The 19,529-nt window shown below is 44.8% G+C and overlaps 1 protein-coding gene across 2 annotated transcripts in view; it reads right to left on the bottom strand.

The window, feature by feature from the left end:
• Positions 1–4,382, bottom strand: part of DAPK2 (death associated protein kinase 2) — a 120,713-nt gene extending 116,331 nt beyond the window's left edge. For both annotated transcript variants that reach the window (XM_042941768.1, XM_042941769.1), the window contains exon 1: positions 4,282–4,382. The gene's annotated coding sequence lies outside the window, so the exon portion shown is untranslated. The remainder of the gene's footprint in view (positions 1–4,281) is intronic.
• Between the last annotated feature and the right edge of the window lie 15,147 nt (positions 4,383–19,529).

Genomic DNA, 19,529 nt, shown 5'->3' with positions numbered 1-19,529 from the left:
AAGGTTATTATTACTGTTATTATCTGGCTCATCCCAGGCCATCATCTGTGTTTCTGCTTCCCACAGCAATGGAGACAACCATTTCAACTCCCTTCTAAGGCAAAGGTTTTGGGATCCTTCTGGAAAGTTCAGTTTGACCCATATCAGAAGCTAGACCCCTTCATTCACTCCCCCAACCCCCATCCTGGCAAATTTCTTGACACTAGCCCAGAGCGTGGTAGGACTGCTATCTACCATCTCCTTTGGATCAGGTAGGTCCTGAGGGGTGGGGCTACTCAGTTCACACACCTAAAGAAAAGCAGAAAACTCCAAGAAGTTCTGTTGACAGATACACTGAGAGCAGCCCCTGGAACAGCTAAGATCCTCCATTTGGCAATAGGCCAGCTCCATTTGCTATCAGGAGCTGAGAGGGGTTCGAAGCAATCCCAGCTCCCCAACAAAATCATGAGCCCCTGCCTTGGGCTCCAGGGGTAGCCAGGGGCTCGGGGGCAAGGGAGCCCCCCTAAGGACAAACTACGACCACCAGTTTGGCTCCAAATAACCTTTTTGGCCTTATCTCCCTCCCCCCACATACCTATAGTATAGCTAACGTAGACCTTTCCCATTCCCCCAAAACTTCCACCCTTGCCATGCCTCAGCTCAACCTGGCCCCTTTCCATGGAAGGCCCACCTGGAGAGCCTCCCTAGGAAAACTGCTCTCTTCCCACAAGACCTAGCTCAAATGCTACCAACTCTGAGGCTCCATGACCCTTTTACTCATGAAAACAAATTAAAACCCCCTTCTCCCTTTCAGTTCCCAGAGACGTCTCATCATACATTTTTAGGGTTAGAGCTTTCGTATTTTGGCTCATAACTGTCTATGTCTAACCCAGAAGGAGAATTCACAGATTCCATAGTCACACCCGGGTTTAAACCCCAGCTCCACAACCTCTGCACACATTGAGCACAGGACAACTTTTCTAAGCTTCAAATTACTTACATGGAAAATGAATCTGGAAAATGCCTACTGTTGGTGACTATGTGGAGAAATCAGAACTCTCAAACACTGCCAGGAGAAGCACACTCTGGGACAACCACTTTGGAAATCTGTCGGGCAGTTTCTATGGACATCTGTAAGGGAAATGCATGTAGACGCCTTCCAAAATGTCCCATGTCAGAATGTTCACGGCAGCATTATTAGTAATAACTAAAAATTGGAAACAACCAAATGGCCATCAATAGAGGAATAGATATGTAAATGGAGTTATACCCATGCAATAGAATTATTACACAACAATGAGAATAAATAAACTACGGCTACCTGCAACAGCATAGATGAAACTCACAAGCCTAATAATGTTGAATGAAAGAAGCCAGACAGAAAAGATTACATACTGTGTGATTCCATTTAGGCAAAACTCACCTGTGGTGCTAAAAGTCAGAATAGTGGTTACCCCTGGGTGGGAGGTGATGTCTAGGACTCAATGGGGGTTTCAGGGTACAGGCAATGCTGTTTCTTGATCTGGGCAGTGGTTACATGGCTATGTGGTATGTACACTTACTTTGTATACAATCAAAATTTTACATAATAAAACATGAGACTAATATCTACTTTCAGACAAAATGAGATATCATACGTAAAATGTTTTAAGTAGTGTCTAGATGGTTCCAACAAATGTGAATTCCTTCCCTCCTGCCTACTGTCTTGGAGCCCCATGAGGGCAGTGGTGGTGACATTCTCACCTCTGTCCCCTTGTAGCAGCTGGTAGACAGCAGGTGCTCCATAAATGTTGGTTGATTTAAATGTAGTGGCCCAGGCTCCATTCTCAAAGCCACTGCTCAGATGCTTCAAGTTAAAATAACCAATAACAACTTAAAGCCTCTTCCTGATATCTCTCCCCAAGATGAATTTGTATTTTATCAATTTTCTCAGTGTAGGAACATGAACTAAAGGGGAGAAATTCTGAGGTGGAATTATAATCACCAGTTAGGACCCAGAAAAGGTCCCAGGGTACAGGAACCTTTCGGGCCCTGAAAAGATGAAAGCACACGGCAGAGGGGAGGGACACAGCTACAGCTTTTGGTCAGAGGCACAGGCCATCAGCTCTAGACATTCCAAGGACGAAGCCCATCTTAATGCCCACATTTCTCTTAATGGAATCGCTAGAATTCATACTCCTGCCCCCAACCCTAATAATAAGCAACACTTCTGAGGGTTAACACAGATTTCCTAGAACCTCAGAAAAAGGGACCTCAAAGATCATTTAGGGGATTTTTAAACTCTGCTTCAGGAGCCACCGGCATGAGGAAGGGGAGGCACAGCAGTTCTACTTTATATTGTAAGTTAGGGCTCTGTGTAAGAATTCATGGCGGTCGGGGGGGCGGGGTGGTTGAAAACCACTGGTGTCTGGCCTAACCCACTTGTTTTACAAAAGAAGGAAACTAAGGACCAGACAGGGGAAGGGACTTATTGAGTCACACAGCTAGTCCGCTCCAGCTGTTCTGCCCTGGGCGTCGATGAGAGCACCCTCAACCCTGCTCATGCTGCTGAATATTCAGAGACCATCACACCACCTCACCCAATATAAGTCAGTGAAATGGGACCACTGCAAGGGAGCAGGCATGATGGTCCTCTTCTACCTCTCCCCACACTAGGAATCATCACCCAGGCTCTGAGGAGGCCATCCACAGAAGGAAAGGGACCCTAGGGGCGCCTGGGTGGCTCAGTCGGTTGAGGTCTCGGCTCAGGTCATGATCTCACAGTTTGTGAGTTCGAGCCCTGCATCGGGCTCTGTGCTGACGGCTCAGAGCCTGGAGCCTGCTTCCGATTCTGTGTCTCATTCTCTCTCTGCCCCTCCCCTGCTCATGCTCTGTCTCTCTCTGTCTCAAAAATAAATAAAACATTTTTTAAAAATCTGAAAAAAAAAAAATAAGGAAAGGGATTCCAGCATCACAGACCCCCTCCAGGCATTCAAGGCTTTGACGAACTCCAACCCCTGATAAAGAAACTTGGGCTCAGACATCAGCCATTTGCCTAAATTGACAAGAGAAAACCCCATTTTTCTAGTGAAGGTCCAGTCCATGTGCAGCCTGCTTGTTCACTCTCATGTCTAATAAGGAGCCAAACCTGAGGGAGGTGGTCAGGACAGTTCAGGTCTCATTCCTGCCAGCTGGAAACTTGCTCCAGACCAGCACCCACCCACCCTCATCCACACCCCTGCACCCTCTGCCCAAGCCTCTCCCAAAGCAGCTGAATTATCAGTGGGGCCACTTTAGGTGTTAAAAACACATCTTAGGAGATGGGCGGTTTGGGGAAGAACAGGACTCTGAAAGTATTTGTGAAGAGGTCAAGGCACCAGCTCCCCTTAGTCACCAGGACTCTCCCAGAAATACCTTACATGGACGCAGCTGGGAATCAGAGTCAGAAACCATAGCAGCAGCCCCCAGCTGCCCTCGGCTGGATTCTAGAGAACAAGGTGTCAGGGGCTGTGTTCTTTCCACATGCCCCCAGGGACCTTCTTCCCACCTGCTTCTGAGGCAACCAGCTATGACTTCCTCTCTTCCAGGGTGTACCCCTAACGTATCACTACCTTCATGTCCTCAGTGTTCACCTCTTTCCTCCTTCCCAAAGTGAGAATACTAATTTCCACATGGCAAAGTCACAGTGAGGGCTAGCCAGACCCACACATGCCATGAGGCATCCACAATGCCTGGTCCAGAATCAGGGTCAACAATTGACAATGCCTTCCTTCCTATGCCCTTCTACCCCAGACCCACTGACTACCCCCATGCCCACCGTAGCTCTGGCCTCGGCCTGGGCCCCTGACGATGGGGACCACAGCTTCATTCTGCCACAAGCAAGCTGACTATGTACGGAGCAGCCTTCTTGAAACGAGTCCTTGTGCAAATGGGGAGAGGAGGTGTGCGAGGTGGCCGTTGCTGAGAAGACTGGCCCCTCTCCTCCCGAGAATCTGTAGTGCTCTCTCCATTAAGGCGCCCTATGTTGATGAAAGTCTGTCTCTCTCTCTCGCCTGGGTGCCAGGCCTCGGCCCACTGCCCCCACCGGTCCCTCGGGTCAAAGTGCCAGGCTTCGGAGCGCGGCCCCCTGGGGCGCAGCGGGCAGGTCCAGAGCCGGCCACAGCGCCCAAGGGCAAGGCCGGCCATACCCGGGGGGGTGGCGTCAGGGACCGGGGCGGCGGGCTTGGGGAACCCGAGACAGATCCCGGGACCAATCTGTCCCCGCCAGCCTCAGCCCCGCGCGCCCCGTCCCGCCCGTCGAGCCCGCACACGGGCGCTACTCACGGCGGGAGGCTGCGCTGGGCGGGCACGGCGAGCACGGCAGGCGCGACCGGGTGCGCGGCGCTCGTCTCTGCTCTCCGGCCGCCCGCCCGCCCGCGGAGCCGCTGAGGAGCCGAGGGGGCGGAGCGGCCTGCCCGGTCCCAGGCGCCGGCTGGAGGCGCTCCCGGCCGCCCCGGGACGGGACTCGGGGCGCCCCCTGCTGGGAGCCCCCTCCGGACAGCCCCGAGGTGAGGGCCGACAGCCTTCCACCAGGTCCGGCGACACTTCCAGGAGTCAAGGGCGAGAGCCAGGGGCAAGACCCTCCAGGCGTCCTTACCGGCTCTGAGGCTCACAAGCTGTGTGGCCTTGGGCAAGTCAACGAACCTCTCCAAGCTTTATCTGGAAAATGATTTAAATGAGCTGATAATGTGACGTAGCCTGGGACAATCGCTCAGACAATGTTATTTCCTTGTCCCTCCACCCCTAACCTCCACACCCCCCTCCCCCAACACGCACACTGTGAGAGAGGAAGTCCCACTAGGGAATAGGCCGTTTCCTCCCTCCCAGCCAGAAGGCTCCCTGACATATTCTTCTGGGAACCTCACCACCCACGTTTCATAGCTGGGTAGGGGCTGAGATGGAGAGGGACACTCCCCTCCTCACCACCAAGCCCCAGCTTGGAAGCAGCCTAACCTCCTTCGCCCTCCGTACCCCAGCCTCTGCAAGGTTGGTAAAGGAAGCCCCGCATCACCATCAAGCCTTCCTTAATAAAGGACTTGGCAGTGGATTCCTCCTCTCGTCCTTCTGCCAAGAATCCCAGGAGGGGAAAAGAAGAGTGAGAGTGGAGAGGGTGATGGGAAGAAGGAAGCGGAAACAGAATCACAGCCAAGACAGAACTTACTTCAAGACATGAGACTGTTTAGCAAAAGGAAACGGAGGCCCCTTCCCAGAGTTTCCATCCCTAAGTCACCCACAGGGCTCCTCAAGACAGTCCTAGAGGAGAAGGTGTTAGATTCAGAGCTCTGCCCTTTGGTTCAAAGCCCCACTCTGCCATTCCCCATGTATAGTCTTAGGCATGGCACCCGAGCTTTTCCTTCATCAGTTAAGTGGGGCAAACAACCCTTCTTAGAGTGTCCAGTGGAGCTTACATGGGGCTGAAACGAAAGCATGTGCAAGTTGCATCTAGAGGACCTCCACCAGTGTGGGCAACCTCTCCCCCACATACTGGGGGTACTGACAAGTACAGATGAACCCCGCCCCCCCAGCTGACCAGTGCCTGAGACAGCCCGGAAAAAGACCGCAGAACTTCCTTGTTTATAAACTTTCACATCCCAGGACAGTGCAGGCCCTGAGTCTCCTGTCCCAAGAACACCATGCTACCTGGAGTAATACCCAAGACCAGAGGTAGCTTCCAGTGTCAGTGACAGAGAAGAACACCCACTGAGCTTTCATCAGCATAGGGCGACCCTTCATCCTCACAGTACCCTCAAAACACACACACACACACACACACACACACCCCGCCCATTTCCAGTCATCTACTGCTATGTAACAAACCACCTCAGCCTTGGTGGCTTGAAACAGCAATCTTGTCAGGCTCACAAATTCTGAGGGTCAGGAATTCAGACATTGCACAATTTGGCTTCTCTCTGCTCCACAGTGTCTGGGGCTTCAACGGGGAAGACTTGAGTAGTTGGGAACGACTTGAATGGCTGGGAGATGGAATATTCTGGAGGCTTCTTCATTCACATCATAGCCTGGGCTATGATGAATCCAAGCTGGACTCGGCCAACACTGCCAGAACACCTACATGTAGCCTCTCCATCACTTCCCCTATGAGCCTCATGCTTAACACCTAATGTGCAACAACAGCATTCCCCTTGCACGAAGTAATTCTTAGATTTGATACTTGGCAAATTAGTCAAAGAACACTGCAGCTGGAAGGGTCATTATCAATCACCCCAACCAGCCTGTCATTTTTCAGATGAGGAAACTGAGGCTCAGAAAAGAAAAAGTGACTTGCCCAAGGTCACACAGCTGGGAAGAGGCAGAGCCAGGATTAGAACCAGGCCTCTGCCAGATTCTGTTTGGTGCGCTTTCCACTGTACTTGTCAAATGCAAGTGCCTAAGGAGATACCATCTGGTAATGCATTTTTTGCTTAAGATTGAGTGAGCTTATCAGACCCTCATCTGACAGCAGTGACAGGACATTGAGCACTGAACATAGGACCAAAGTGGCAGTGGGCAGAGAAGGAAAGGTCCCAAGGGTGGGAGCAACAGTGCACATATTCCATAATGAAACCAGAGGAAGGGCCAGGTAAGAATCAAGCAATTCCACTCCAGCTCCTGCATGGTTCCAACGGCTGAGAAAATAGTACAAATGCCTCACTCTGGCAATTAAAGCTCCAGCCTACATTTCCCAGGCCTACACATACATCCTCTTCCGTCCTGTGGATGCACATCCAGCTCTTTTGCCAGGTTGGATTATTGGCTGTTCCTACATCCATGTTTTTGTTTAAGCCACTCCACTCACCCACCCCCATCCCATCCTACAAAATCATACCCCTCCTTCAAGGGCCCTCTCAGGTATCATATCTTCCATGGAAACCTTCCTGATCTACCTCCAGCTGGCTTTCTCCCCTGAACCCCACCGCTCTTGGTTTGCACCTAACTGGCATTCCCCTTCCCCTGTTTTAGTTATCATTAGTGCCCACTTCTCTTTGCCTTTAGGGCAAGGACAATGGCTTGCTCATCTCTGTACCCAGGCAGTGTCTGATATCTCCAACCCAATAAAGTTTGTTAAATTGGATTGCTAGAATGTAAATGTCACAAGACCACAACTGTCTTGTTTCTATTGTCCCCCAAGGATACCGAAGTACCTGGCACTTAGTGATCATATGTTGGATGGAGAGATGTACGGTTCATTTCTTCCAACATGTGCCATCTCAGTGCCAAGAACTTTACTTCAAGGTAGATGCAATTATCCCTTTTTACAGATGTAGTAACTGAGGTTTGGGGAAGTTGACTTGCCCACAAAGCTCACCCAACTTGTAAGACGCTGAGTGTGCTGTGAATCTGGCCTGTCCATCTCCAAAATCCAGGATCTTTCTGCTCCTCTGCCCCTTCCACACACTGCTGTCCATGGAAATTTGAAAGTATTCTAAAACCGTGTCAATACAGGGGTTCTCAGCCATGGCTGCCCATCAGAATTGCCTGAGAGTATTTAATAATCCTCATGCTCAGACTATACCCCTCACCAATTACATTGGAACCTCTAGAAGTAGAATCTGGGCATCGGTAGTGGTTAAAACTCCCCAAGTGATTCCAGTGTACAGGTTGAGAACCACTTTGTTCATGTCACAGAGATCTGGGGAAATGAAAGCATCCTCCATCAGCTCACCAAACTGCAAACACATCTGAGCACCTGCTTTGTGCAAGATTCTCCAAGGGACTGTGAGATGGGTGAGTCACAGGAGCTTGAAGCTTCCACAGGGAATAAGCCCACAGGGAAAGAGGTAACCGTAGCAAGCAGCAGAGGGCAATGAACATGACGATATCCTAAAGCACACTTTGGTGCCTGGCAAGTTTACAGAGCCTAACAACATGCTGGCAAGGAGACAGGGCAGGGATTAAGCTGCTGCACAAGTCGGCTGGGGCAGCTGGCGCTGGAGTCTATACAGAGAGTGCAGAGTTTGAGGATTAAATGATGCCACAAGCCTGAGTGCGGATCCCAGCATGTAATTCACTTACTGTGTGATCTAGGGCAAGCTTCTTGATCCCTCTGTGTCTCATTATCCCCAACGGCCAAGTGGAGCTAAGAATAGCGTTGTGGATGTTCAACAACATATATTCATTAGAGATATATGTGAAGGACTTAGATCAGGGTCTAGCATGTGGCAGAGTGCTCAATGAGTATTAGCTGTTTTAATTTTTCCTTTAATGTCTGGTGTGAGCTTCCCTAGAGGAGGAAATGGATCTTAGCCATCTTTGCACCCCACCCATCACCAGCCTGGCCCAGAGGAGGTTCTTAGCAAGTGTCACATGAAGTCTGGAATGCAGGCTTCTTGACAATGGGCCCAGCACTGACTCCTTTCTTAGGCTATTGGAGCAGGCCAGGGGAGGGCACAGGTGGTTCCTCCCTGGCTGGCTGGCTTGCCTCTTGGGTAGGAGGCAGGCAGGAAGCCTCCTCCTCCCAAAGGTGGCCTGGTGGCCTGGCTTCTCAGCCCTTCCCAGCCCTGCCCACCCTGCCCTGTGCCCTCTGCTCTCCCACACCCAGCCAGGCAATGTCGAGGGTGTGGAGCAGGCCTGGAAGCCCTTCCTGTTTCCTCCCTCAGGAGGCCCACGGGATCCTGAAGCCAAAGGTGGCTGCTTCAACATCTAGCCTTACTGGACTCAGCAAGGCCTTGACCCCACCAAGGAAAGGGCTGGGGTGTGGGAAGCCTTGTCTTTTCCTGGAAACCCAGAGGATGGGGATTTCCTGGGCACGTGTACATGCTCATTCACTCTGTAAACATTCAAGGGCGCCTCCTGGGGCTGGATGCTGTTAGGGGCAAGTATTTACTCAATGCTCAGAAGTGTCAGGAGGCTAGAGTAGTCTAGCAGGCATCATGAGGGGTTTGAGGGGAAGGAGAGGCTTGATTCAAACTTGAAAGAAGAGGACCAAGTGAGTAGGAGGGGGAGGGAAAGGGAGCACATTAGGTGGGAGTAGCTGTGTGGACAAAGGGCTGGGAGTATGGAACCACCTGCCATTTACTGCCCCAACCCCCACCTGAGCCAGCATAGGGGTCACACTGTAGGATCATGACCCAGGCATTTGGCACCACCTTCAGTCTGGGGCAGAGGTTGGTGGCATGCACACTGAGTTCTTGGAGAAGGCCCCCAAATTATGCCTACCTTTAGGGGTACAAATTTCACCTACCTACTACTCTAGGCTCGGGGATCAAGTAGCCCTATTTATATTCCTGTCCATCCACTTTCTAGGGAAATCACTTTCCCTCTCTGAGCTTCAGTTGCCTCATCTATAAAATAGGAATAATTACACCTATTCCCTCAGGGTTGATGTGAGGACCAGACAAAATATTTGAGAAGGCACTGGTACAAATGTCACCTTCCCTCCCCAAACGGGTGCGTCCCTCTCTCAAGACAGTCTGTCACTTGTGCCATATCTCTCAGGCCATGTTGTTCCTGCAACTCTATGAAATACTTTCTTCCTTTGACCTTCCTTTATCCAAGACTCAGCTCAATTCCAGCCTCATTCATTTTTCAAAATTTGCTGGTGCCCATCATGGGCCAGGCCCTGGGCTGTTCCCTGAGAGAAGTGAGACACAGGCCCTGCTCTTCAGGAGCTCAAAGCCAAGAAGAGAAGCTGTCCTGGAAACAAAGTTCCAGAACCCCATGCTCTGGGGCCAGGCCAGAGCCCGGGCAGGGACCCAGAGGAGCCCAGGGGTGGGAGGGAGGGTCCCTGAGTGCTGGGGGCTGGGGCAGGAAGGTTCCTCTTAAGAGAGAGCTCTTCCTCAATGTCACAATTTTATCTGCTGAGCTGAAGATAAGATTTCACCTTCCCATGTTTGTTAATGGGTCCTTTGAGTCTCTCCTGCCATCCTTCCCACACTTTGCTGGTGATGTGCTTAGACCCATCAGAGGCCTTTCATGGATCCATGAGGGAAGGATGGGGAAGACAGCATTTCCTCCCCAACCCCCTCTGAAAAGAAACTGCAGGGCCAGACCTGGTCATTCTGCGGTGGCTCCTGCCACACCCATGGCTGATCCCTGACCTCCGTATGGGCTGACCCTCCAACTCAAAGCTCCTGACCTGCCCTCCCTGGTCTGTATGCTGACTCCATCCCAGCTGAGCCCAGGTCCTGACCCAGTTATAAGCAGCTGCATCCGGGAAAACAAATGCAAAAAGGCCAAAACCAGCTATCCACAGTGGCCTCTGCCCCAAACAGAACTGGGCCTCCTTCCTCACCAGAACTGTTCTCCAGTGTAAGGGACCCCAGACCTCCTCAGCTCTTTCCTCTGAGATTTTCTAGCCTCTCAGCCTTGGTTTCTGTTACTCCATCCACATAGAATATGTTCATCTTTCTACTCAAATCAAACCAACATTTACAGAGAATCTGTCCTGAGTCAGGCACTGTACTGAGTTTTCCTGTTATTTCATTTAATCCCCAAGTTGAATACTTGTATAGACTGATAGTATTTTTATTACATATATTTATTATCTTTATTATATTTTATTATATTATATAAACTGAAACTCAAAGAATGTAGTAGGCATTTGATTTGTTTTGACTGTCCAATGTCCAATGCCTTCCTCCCATTTGGGAGGAAACAACTATGGTGGCGGTACTAGGGTATACGCAGAGATGATGAACCATCTCCCACCAAAACTGTAGGGAGAAAATCCTCCTTCTTCCAACCCCAGTCTTCATGAGACTAGGCTTGGCCAATCACATACTTCTGCCCAGCACTTTGGATCTCAAGTGAGTACTGCCAAGATGTTCATTGGGCAGCAGCAGCAGTGGAGACATGCTGGACAGATGGTTCCAACCTCTAGAGCCTCTTTGGTTCTTCCTATTCCAGCATCTCTTTGATTCTGAGTCCCTCTAGCCTTACAGGGAATCCCTTTGTGCTAAGTTGGCAACAACCAGCACAACTGGAAGAGACAGGAACGTGCTCAATGGTGAAGGGCCAGGAACCAAATGAAGACATTTTCCTTCACACCTGGAGTTTTCTACCTTGTCACGGAGTTTCCAACACAAGAGAGAAGTGGATGGAGCTCCCGGGATGACCGTGAAGAGGACCCCAAGGTTGACAGTGTGCAGCAGGCCTCGAAGGCAACCATTTGAGATTAGAGCAGAGGAACTGTAGGGAACAGAGGGCTCCAAGAGTGGTGGCTCCAAGAGAGAAGTGAAATTGATACATTGGGCAATGTGTTTTAACCTGTTGAGTGGTGCTCTTTGAGAGGAAAATTTGGGGATGCATCTATTATAGGTACACACAAAAAAATTAAATGAATAAAAATGACAAAGTGACTATTAATTCCAGAAAATAACAAAAAAGTATGTAAGTAATGAAGTGTTCATCACAATACACCACAGCTCAGCTCTGAGCTCTGAATAAATATTTACATGTCATAAAATGTGAATTATAAATTTTTATCTTCTCTCAATAGAGAAGGGGAAAACTATGAGCATTAAGCCCTCATCTTTCATAGTAGGAAATCAATAGATATATTAAATTGAAAAGTTATTAAATAGGATTATAAATATGTTTTTTGATTATATGATGCTGAATAACAAAAGGTGGGATGGAGCCTCACATCGGGCTCTGCATTGAACATGGAGCCTGCTTAGTATTCTCTTTCTCTCTCTCTCTCTCTCTCTAAAAAAGAAAAAATATTTTCAAATATTTTTAAAAAACACAGCCCATGGTGTCAGAGTTCATAGTCTTCATAGTCACTAACGATAATTGAACACTTACTGTGCACCAATCACTTATTATTATAATCTCCATTCTATAAATGAGGCTTAGTGAGACTCACACAGTTAACATGAAGCAGAGAGAGGGTTTACACTCAGGCAGTCTGACTCCAGAGCCCCAATTATGCCATACCCCAAATCTCCAAGTTCTGCATTGAACATTAGGGAGAGCAGGAGTTGGGGAGCAGTGTATGGTGTGACAGGATCAATCACAAAATACCACACCAAGCACAGTGGGGCCAATAGGCCCCTCCCTTATTCTTCCACCTATCCACTGGCCAGAGTATACAGCTTTGAATTTGAGAGAAAGCCTGAGTGAGAATAACTCTATGCGAAAAAGACAACAACGTACCTTCCTGACAGGGTGGTGGGGACCCTTGGCAGAAGCAGAGAAGAGGTAAGTCTGGCCCTCCATGAGGGGCAGAGGGCAGAAAAGGATAGCTTCATCTAGCAGTGAAATACACCACAGTGTATCATGCTCAGAGTAAAAGTCTACATATCTTGGCAATTTGTCCTCAACCTTCTGGTCCTTACCCAGTCCTCAATAGGAAAGCTAGACTAACAACACACCCAACCCACTTACACAGTTTGTAAACTGGAAAATAAAGAAGTCTCCAAGAACAAAACAAAAAGATGTGTAATATGAAGAGATGTTCAGAAGCATGGAGAATATATCTAGGGAGTCCAACATTAGTCTAAAATGAGTATTCAAGGAGATGGAAAAATAATAGAAGATATACTAAAAGAAAATTATCTGGCAAAAAATTAAAAAAAAAAAAGATAAAAATCTTCAGATTAAAGGAAACCATCAAGGGCCAAGAAGGGTTAATGAAAAACATATCTATACCAAGGCACATCATGATGATATTTTAGAATCCTAAGAATAAAGAAAAAAATCCTAAAAGAATTCAGAGGGGAAAAGCATCTTGCCTCAAGAATACAAATCAGACGAACAACAGACTTCTCTTTTATCAAACCAAACTGTCCACTAAACATGAGAGCAAAATGAAGTCTCTTTTTTTTTTTCAAAATGGTTCAGAAATTTTAGCACACACATCCAAGATGAAAAAAGAATTACTCTGGAAAATGCAGAAAATGTGTAAAGAATCCAAGAGAGTGGATGATACAAGATACAAGAAATAGCTTGGGACCCAGAAGAATGGAACACAGCTAGAAAGAAAACAAAAGTATTCTTTAGGGGCTGACAGTTGAAGGTTTCTCAATCAAGCTGACAAACTTTCATGACATGGGATTCTATTTCTTTCTTTATGCACCCAGTACTACTTCACAATGTCTTAGAATCACCAGACCCCTTAAATGAATTGATTCAGAGCTTCTGGGAGGTGGGGCTGAGGAATGTGAATTTTTAACAGGCCTTTTAGGAGATTCATATCTACACTAAAATTTGACACCCAATGCATATTTGTTTCTTTTTTTAAAAAATTTTTTAATGTTTATTTACTTTCGAGAGAGAGAACGAGAGACAGAGTGTAAGGTGGAGAGGAGCAGAGAGAGAGAGGGAGACACAGAATCTGAAGCAGACTCCAGGCTCTGAGCTGTCAACACAGAGCCCGGTGCAGGGCTCGAACCCACAAATCACAAGATCATGACCTGAGCTGAAGTCAGACACTTAACCAACTGAGCTACTGAGATGCCCCTGCATATTTGTTTCTAAAGAGGATTATATACGGTCATAAAATGCATCTCATTTATCGGTTTTTAATTTTTAGAAACAATCCTGAAGCTAAGAATGAACTAGTTTAATGGTGGGTACAGATTAATATGTGATGCTATAGATCTTGACAACACACACACACACACACACACACACACACACAACAAATTTGGGAAGTAGAAAGGAAAGAAGAGGTAGAAGGAAAGGAGTTTGCTCCAGTTTATATTATTTTTAATTATAATGGAAGGCTCCTAAAGAAAATGGCTGATACCAGGGCTGGGGCAGGGAGAGTACAAGGATGAGAGTACTAGGCAGGAAGAGTACAAGATGTTCTATGACCTAGAACATCTTGTGCCAGAAAGTAAGGAAGTACTCAAAAATGGATGGTAATGAATGTGTTGGCGACAAGGGAGCCAGCTTGAAGGGGCTCCCACTGACTAGATTTGCAATAATTTGAGTATTGAAATAAATAATGATAGGAATAGGTTATAATATGTTGAAAATTTTAAAAAGAATCGATATGTTCTAATCTGATATTTAAAAAAAAATTAAGGGGTGCCTGGATGGCACAGTCAATAGAGTGTGTGACTCTTGATCTCAGGGTAACAGATTCAAGCCCCACACTGGGGTAAAGCTTACTTAAAAATAAATAAACAAACAAACAAACAAAAGCTTTAAAAAAAAGTTAACCCTGTTTACTTCAGAGATTTATAAAAATTATTTTTAAAATTAAAATTAACATTAAAATTAAAACAAAGAGAGGAAAAGAAAAGAAAGCAATTTTTTAAAGAAAAATGCCAACACATAAGTGGACATTATGGAATTAGGAAAATCACCACTTTACCACCATATAGCAAGGGGTGTTCAGGCAATCACTGATATCAATATTTGATATCAATCACTGGATATCAAAACCACTGAGTGAGAAATGGTTGGAGAACAAGATACTCAGCTGGTTTCTAACTACCATGTCACAGACTATTCATTAATGACAAAGAGAAAAAGGTACTTTTACAATGGAGAAATCTGGCAGATCCCACCTTAATAAAATGTCCAAACTGAGCATTAGTAATAATGGGACAAATGGACGTTATTTGCACTGGGAAAGATAACGTCATCGGTGTAGTATTCCTGCCAAAAATGTGGACATTGAAACTGGTCATGAGGAAACAATCAGACAAACCCAGATTGAGAGACATTCTGCCGAACAACTGACCTATACTCTTTAAAAATATCAGTGCCAGGAGGGTGCCTGGCTGGCTTAGTCAGTAGAGCATGTGACTCTTGATCTCAGGGTTGTCAGTTCCAGGTCTACACTGGGTGTAGAGATTATTAAAAAAAAAAAGAAAAAAAAAAAAAAAAAGAAAAAACTTAAAAAATGAACAAAAATATCAGCGTCACGAAAGAAAACATAACTAATCTACATTAAAGGAGAGCGAAAAGGTAACAATTCTGTGCAATGTGTGATGAGTGAGTGAATCCTGGATTGTAAAAAGAAGTTGAAAGAGACATTGTTGGACGATTACGGAAATTTGAATATGGAAACTTTACTATGTAATGATATCAATACTATGTTTTCTGAGTGGGAGAATTATATTGTGGTTCATGGAGGAGAATGTCCTTATTCTTGGGTGTATGCATGTTGAAGTATTTTGAGGAGAAATGGCATTATGTCATTATGTCCACAGTGGTTCCTCAAATGGTTCAGGAAAAAGGAGAACATGTATATACGTGCAGTAAAAGAAAGCTAACGATGGCAAACTATTAACAGTCTATAGATCTAGATGAATTCTTCTTGCAACTTCTCTGGAAGTTTGAAGTTTTTCAAAATCAAAAGTTGGGGAGAGTAAAACAACATCTATTATGGTAATTAGCAGATAAACTAAAACTAAAAATTGTTGAAACTGATTGTCTTTGGGGAGTAACACAGGTGGGCAGAAAGGGACACTACCAGTTTTCATTTTATATTTTTTGAGCTTTTTTTGGTTTTGCTATGCATCTATATTACTTTTGTTGATGAAAGAAAACGAGCAATTGTGACACCTGGGTGACTCAGTCGGTTAAGCATCCAACCCTTGGTTTTGGCTCAGGTCATGATCTCATAGTTCATGAGATTGAGCCCTGAGTGGGTTGCACTCATTAAAAAAGCTTTAAAAAAAACTTAAAAGAAAAAAAGAAACCTAGTAATTAATTAATACGACAAAATACATACAACAGAGGTTGCCCTGAGGATGTAAGCTTGTATCCGCGGAGGGCTCTTCATTCCAGAAAAGAATTAATAAATATCATGTGTGGTGCCTATTAATGCTCATTAAGTTTACGGACCTCTCTACGCATATTGAGGTTCTTAGAGCTCTGCCTGGCTTCCTTACCCCCGTTTCTGCTCAACAACAGCACCTATTAAAAGGTGTTGCATTTTTTTACTAAGACTTGCTAAGAGGAAAACATATTGCTAAAGAACATTAAGTATCACTAATGTGAAGACATATTAAGATGTAAATATCCTTCAGAAATTAATGAAAATGACAGAATCATATCATGATTTTTACGTACTATTACGTCCTATTTTTTTTACCAGAGGATTCTTTGTCAATCTACTTAAACCCCTATTTTAGTCTACAAAATAATTAAATAATCTAGAAAATTTTGCATTTTATTCTTTTCATTCACTTTAATCTGGGCAGAGAAATGACTTGCCCAAATCATACTGCTTGATTATTGGCAAATGCTCACTTGGAATCCAGACCTTTTTCCATATATCCTAACCCTGTAGTCTTGGATCTGATTTTTCCATGCTGTGTGAATGTGGACAGGTCACTCAACAACTCCTGCCCACCATTTTCTTTCTTACCTATAAAACCAAGTAGTAGGATTAGATTAACATAAGATCAGCCCCCACAGTCCCTGATGGTAGCCATGTATTTCACTTGGGGAAATAAAGGTCCAGCAAGATTCTGCAACTTGGTAAGTTTTACCCTGCAAGGCAATCTCGAGCTTGACATATGTATTCATTTTATATTCTGACTCATCTGAACAGACCTCACCTTAATGTAGCCACGGAACACTGATATAACAGCCTCAGGAATCCAGTAACAAGGAAACTCAGCTGATGTGACCCAGTTTACTTTAAATAGCTTAATCAAAACAACAATAACATCATCAACAACAACCATCACCAAAGAAGCATACATTCCATAAAAAAAAACAAACCTGATAAGCTTTGCTTATCATTTTAAATTCTCCATAAATCAACATATTAACAACTGTGGGCCAATCTCAATATTAATCATTCCTGTCGTTGTTAATGATGTTAATGCATTCTCGAAAGCCCCAGAAAGCCAGAATCCACTGTGGCTTCTAACAGGTAGAAATTTAAATCGGACAGAGCCTGAGAGATTATCTAACACCTTCACTTTATAGAAGGAAGAAGAAAGCCCAAAAACAAGGGAAGTGACTTTTATCCAAGTTCATACTTGTCTGGGCAGAGCCAGGATTAAAGGTCAGGTCTGACCCATCATGCAGTGGACATTCCTTATATGAAATGCCAAAGGCTCAAGCCCTTGTAAAGCTGAATCCCTTCATTATGACCAAGGTGAGCCTGAAGTCATTCAACAAGAAAACAATGTATCATGAGCTGTGGGAGATACAGGGGGCACCTAAGAAGATAGGAAATAAAACACACTGAAGATAACCAAGAATATGAGCAGTGTGATAGTAGTACTTTGATAGGATCAAAGGAAACTTACCCAAAGGGTAAAATAACATTTTACTGATTTATCTCCCACCTTAAAAATATATGTTTTAAAATGGCTTTACGAAGGAGACATACACCATAAGATGTGTGTGTGTGTGTGTGTGTGTGTGTGTGTGTGTGTGTGTGTTTAGTAACATTTGTTAGGGGTTATCATATTATTAAAAGAAAACATATTCTTTGCAAATAAACTTTTTTTAAGGCAGAGATAACTACTTTTAAAGTTTTAATAGATTTCCTGCTAGCCACTTTTTTTTTAGTTTTTTCTAAAGGTGTTTGTTTTTTGTTTTTTGTTGTTTTTTTTTTTTTTGAGAGAGAGAGAGAGTGCAAGCAGGGGAGGGGCAAAGAGAGAGAGGGGGACAGATGATCTGAAGCAGGCTCCACGAGCACAACAGAGAGCCCAATGTGGGGCTGGAACTCACGAACCGTGAGATCATGACCAGAGCCTAGGTGAGACATTTAACCAACTGAGCCATCCAGGTGCCCTCCTTCTAGCCATTTTTACATGTAAATGCACTCTTTATTTTTAATTGGGATCATTTGGAATAAATTGTTTTATATTTTGCTTTTCTTGCTTAATTTATCTTGAGAATTAACAAGTCTTTGGAATTAACTCATGGAATTAACAAGTCTTTGAAAACATTGAGTCCATTAAATGAATATAGTATTAATTATTTAGCACTTTACCTATTGTTAGACATTAAGTTTTACACTTTTCTTTATAAAAAATAATGTGACCAAATGGTTCATAAAGTAAGATTTGAAAATAGTGGTCATGTGGGACTCCTGGATGGCTCAGTAAGTTAAGCAACTGACTCTTGATTTCGGCTCAGGTCATGATCTCATGGTTTGGGAGTACAGAGCCTGCTTAGGATTCTCTCTCTCCCTCTCTCTCTGCTCCTCCCATGATAATAAAAAATGAGAAAAATAAAAAAACGAGTGAAAAACTTAAAAAAAAACTTGCAACACATATCACTACTCTCTAATATGTAAAGATCTCCTACAAATCACAAAGAACAAGACTAACCAGAAAAATGGACAAATGATATGAGCGTTTCACATTAAGAAAATATAGGGGCACTTGTGTGGCTTAGATGGTTAAGTGTCTGACTCTTGATTTCGGCTCAGGTCATGATCTCATGTTTGTGGGATCAAGCCCTGAGTCAGGCTCCACGCTGACGTCTCGGATCCTGCTTGGGATTCTTTGTCTCCCTCTCTCTCTCTCCCCCACCCTCTCTCTTTCTTTCTCTCTCAAAATATAAATAAATAAACATTAAAAAAAGAAAATATAAATGCCTCTCACTTATGTAAAAATGATGTTAACCTCATTCATGATGGGAAAAATACTAAAATTCCACTGAGATAAAATTTTTCACATATTAGTTTAACAAAAATCTAAAAGTTTGATAATGCCTTATTTGGCTGCAGTGAAATGGGCGCTTTCATCCATTGATGGTACAAGTGTATATTGGCACAATCACTACAAGGGGCAATCCATCAGTAGCTGTATAATGTAAATGCATAGATACTTTACCCAACAATCCCGTTTTCAAAAATTTATCCTAGAGATCCACTTGTAAATGTATGATATGAGGTATGGTTGCTCATTGTAGCCTGGTTAGTAATAGCAAAATAATGGAATTAATCTAAATGACTACCAACAGGAGCCTTGTTTAAAATGAAACATAGGGGGGGCGCCTGGGTGGCTTGGTCGGTTGAGTGTCCGACTTCGGCTCAGGTCATGATCTCACAGTCCGTGAGTTCGAGCCCCGCGTCGGGCTCTGTGCTGACAGCTCAGAGCCTGGAGCCTGTTTCAGATTCTGTGTCTCCCTCTCTCTGTGACCCTCCCCCGTTCATGCTCTGTCTCTCTCTGTCTCAAAAATAAATAAAAACGTTTATAAAAAAAAAAATTAAAAAAAAAAAAAAATGAAACATAGGGGCGCCTGGGTGGCTCAGTCGGTTAAGCGGCTGACTTCGGCTCAGGTCATGATCTCATGGTCCGTGAGTTCGAACCCCGCATCGGGCTCTGTGCTGACAGCTCAGAGCCTGGAGCCTGTTTCAGATTCTGTGTCTCCCTCTCTCTCTGACCCTCCCCCGTTCATGCTCTGTCTCTCTCTGTCTCAAAAATAAATATACATTAAAAAAATTTTTAAATAAAATGAAACACTATAACACTGTAAATAATGATGGGTAAGTTCTTTATAGATTTGATATAGGAATATCTCAAAGATATATTGTTAAATAGAAAAAAAATAAAGCAAGGCATAGAACAGTGTGGTCTGGCACAATGTATGCAAAAAGTTGTGCCAACAAGGATATATATATTTGTATTGGCTTTTACAGGCATAAAAACTCTCTGGAGCAG

The sequence above is a fragment of the Panthera leo genome, chromosome B3, assembly GCF_018350215.1.
Source record: "Panthera leo isolate Ple1 chromosome B3, P.leo_Ple1_pat1.1, whole genome shotgun sequence".
NCBI classification, from domain to species: Eukaryota; Metazoa; Chordata; class Mammalia; order Carnivora; family Felidae; genus Panthera; species Panthera leo.
The sequence above is the reverse complement of the archived record's forward strand: the minus strand, read 5'-3'. Positions and strand labels throughout refer to the sequence as shown.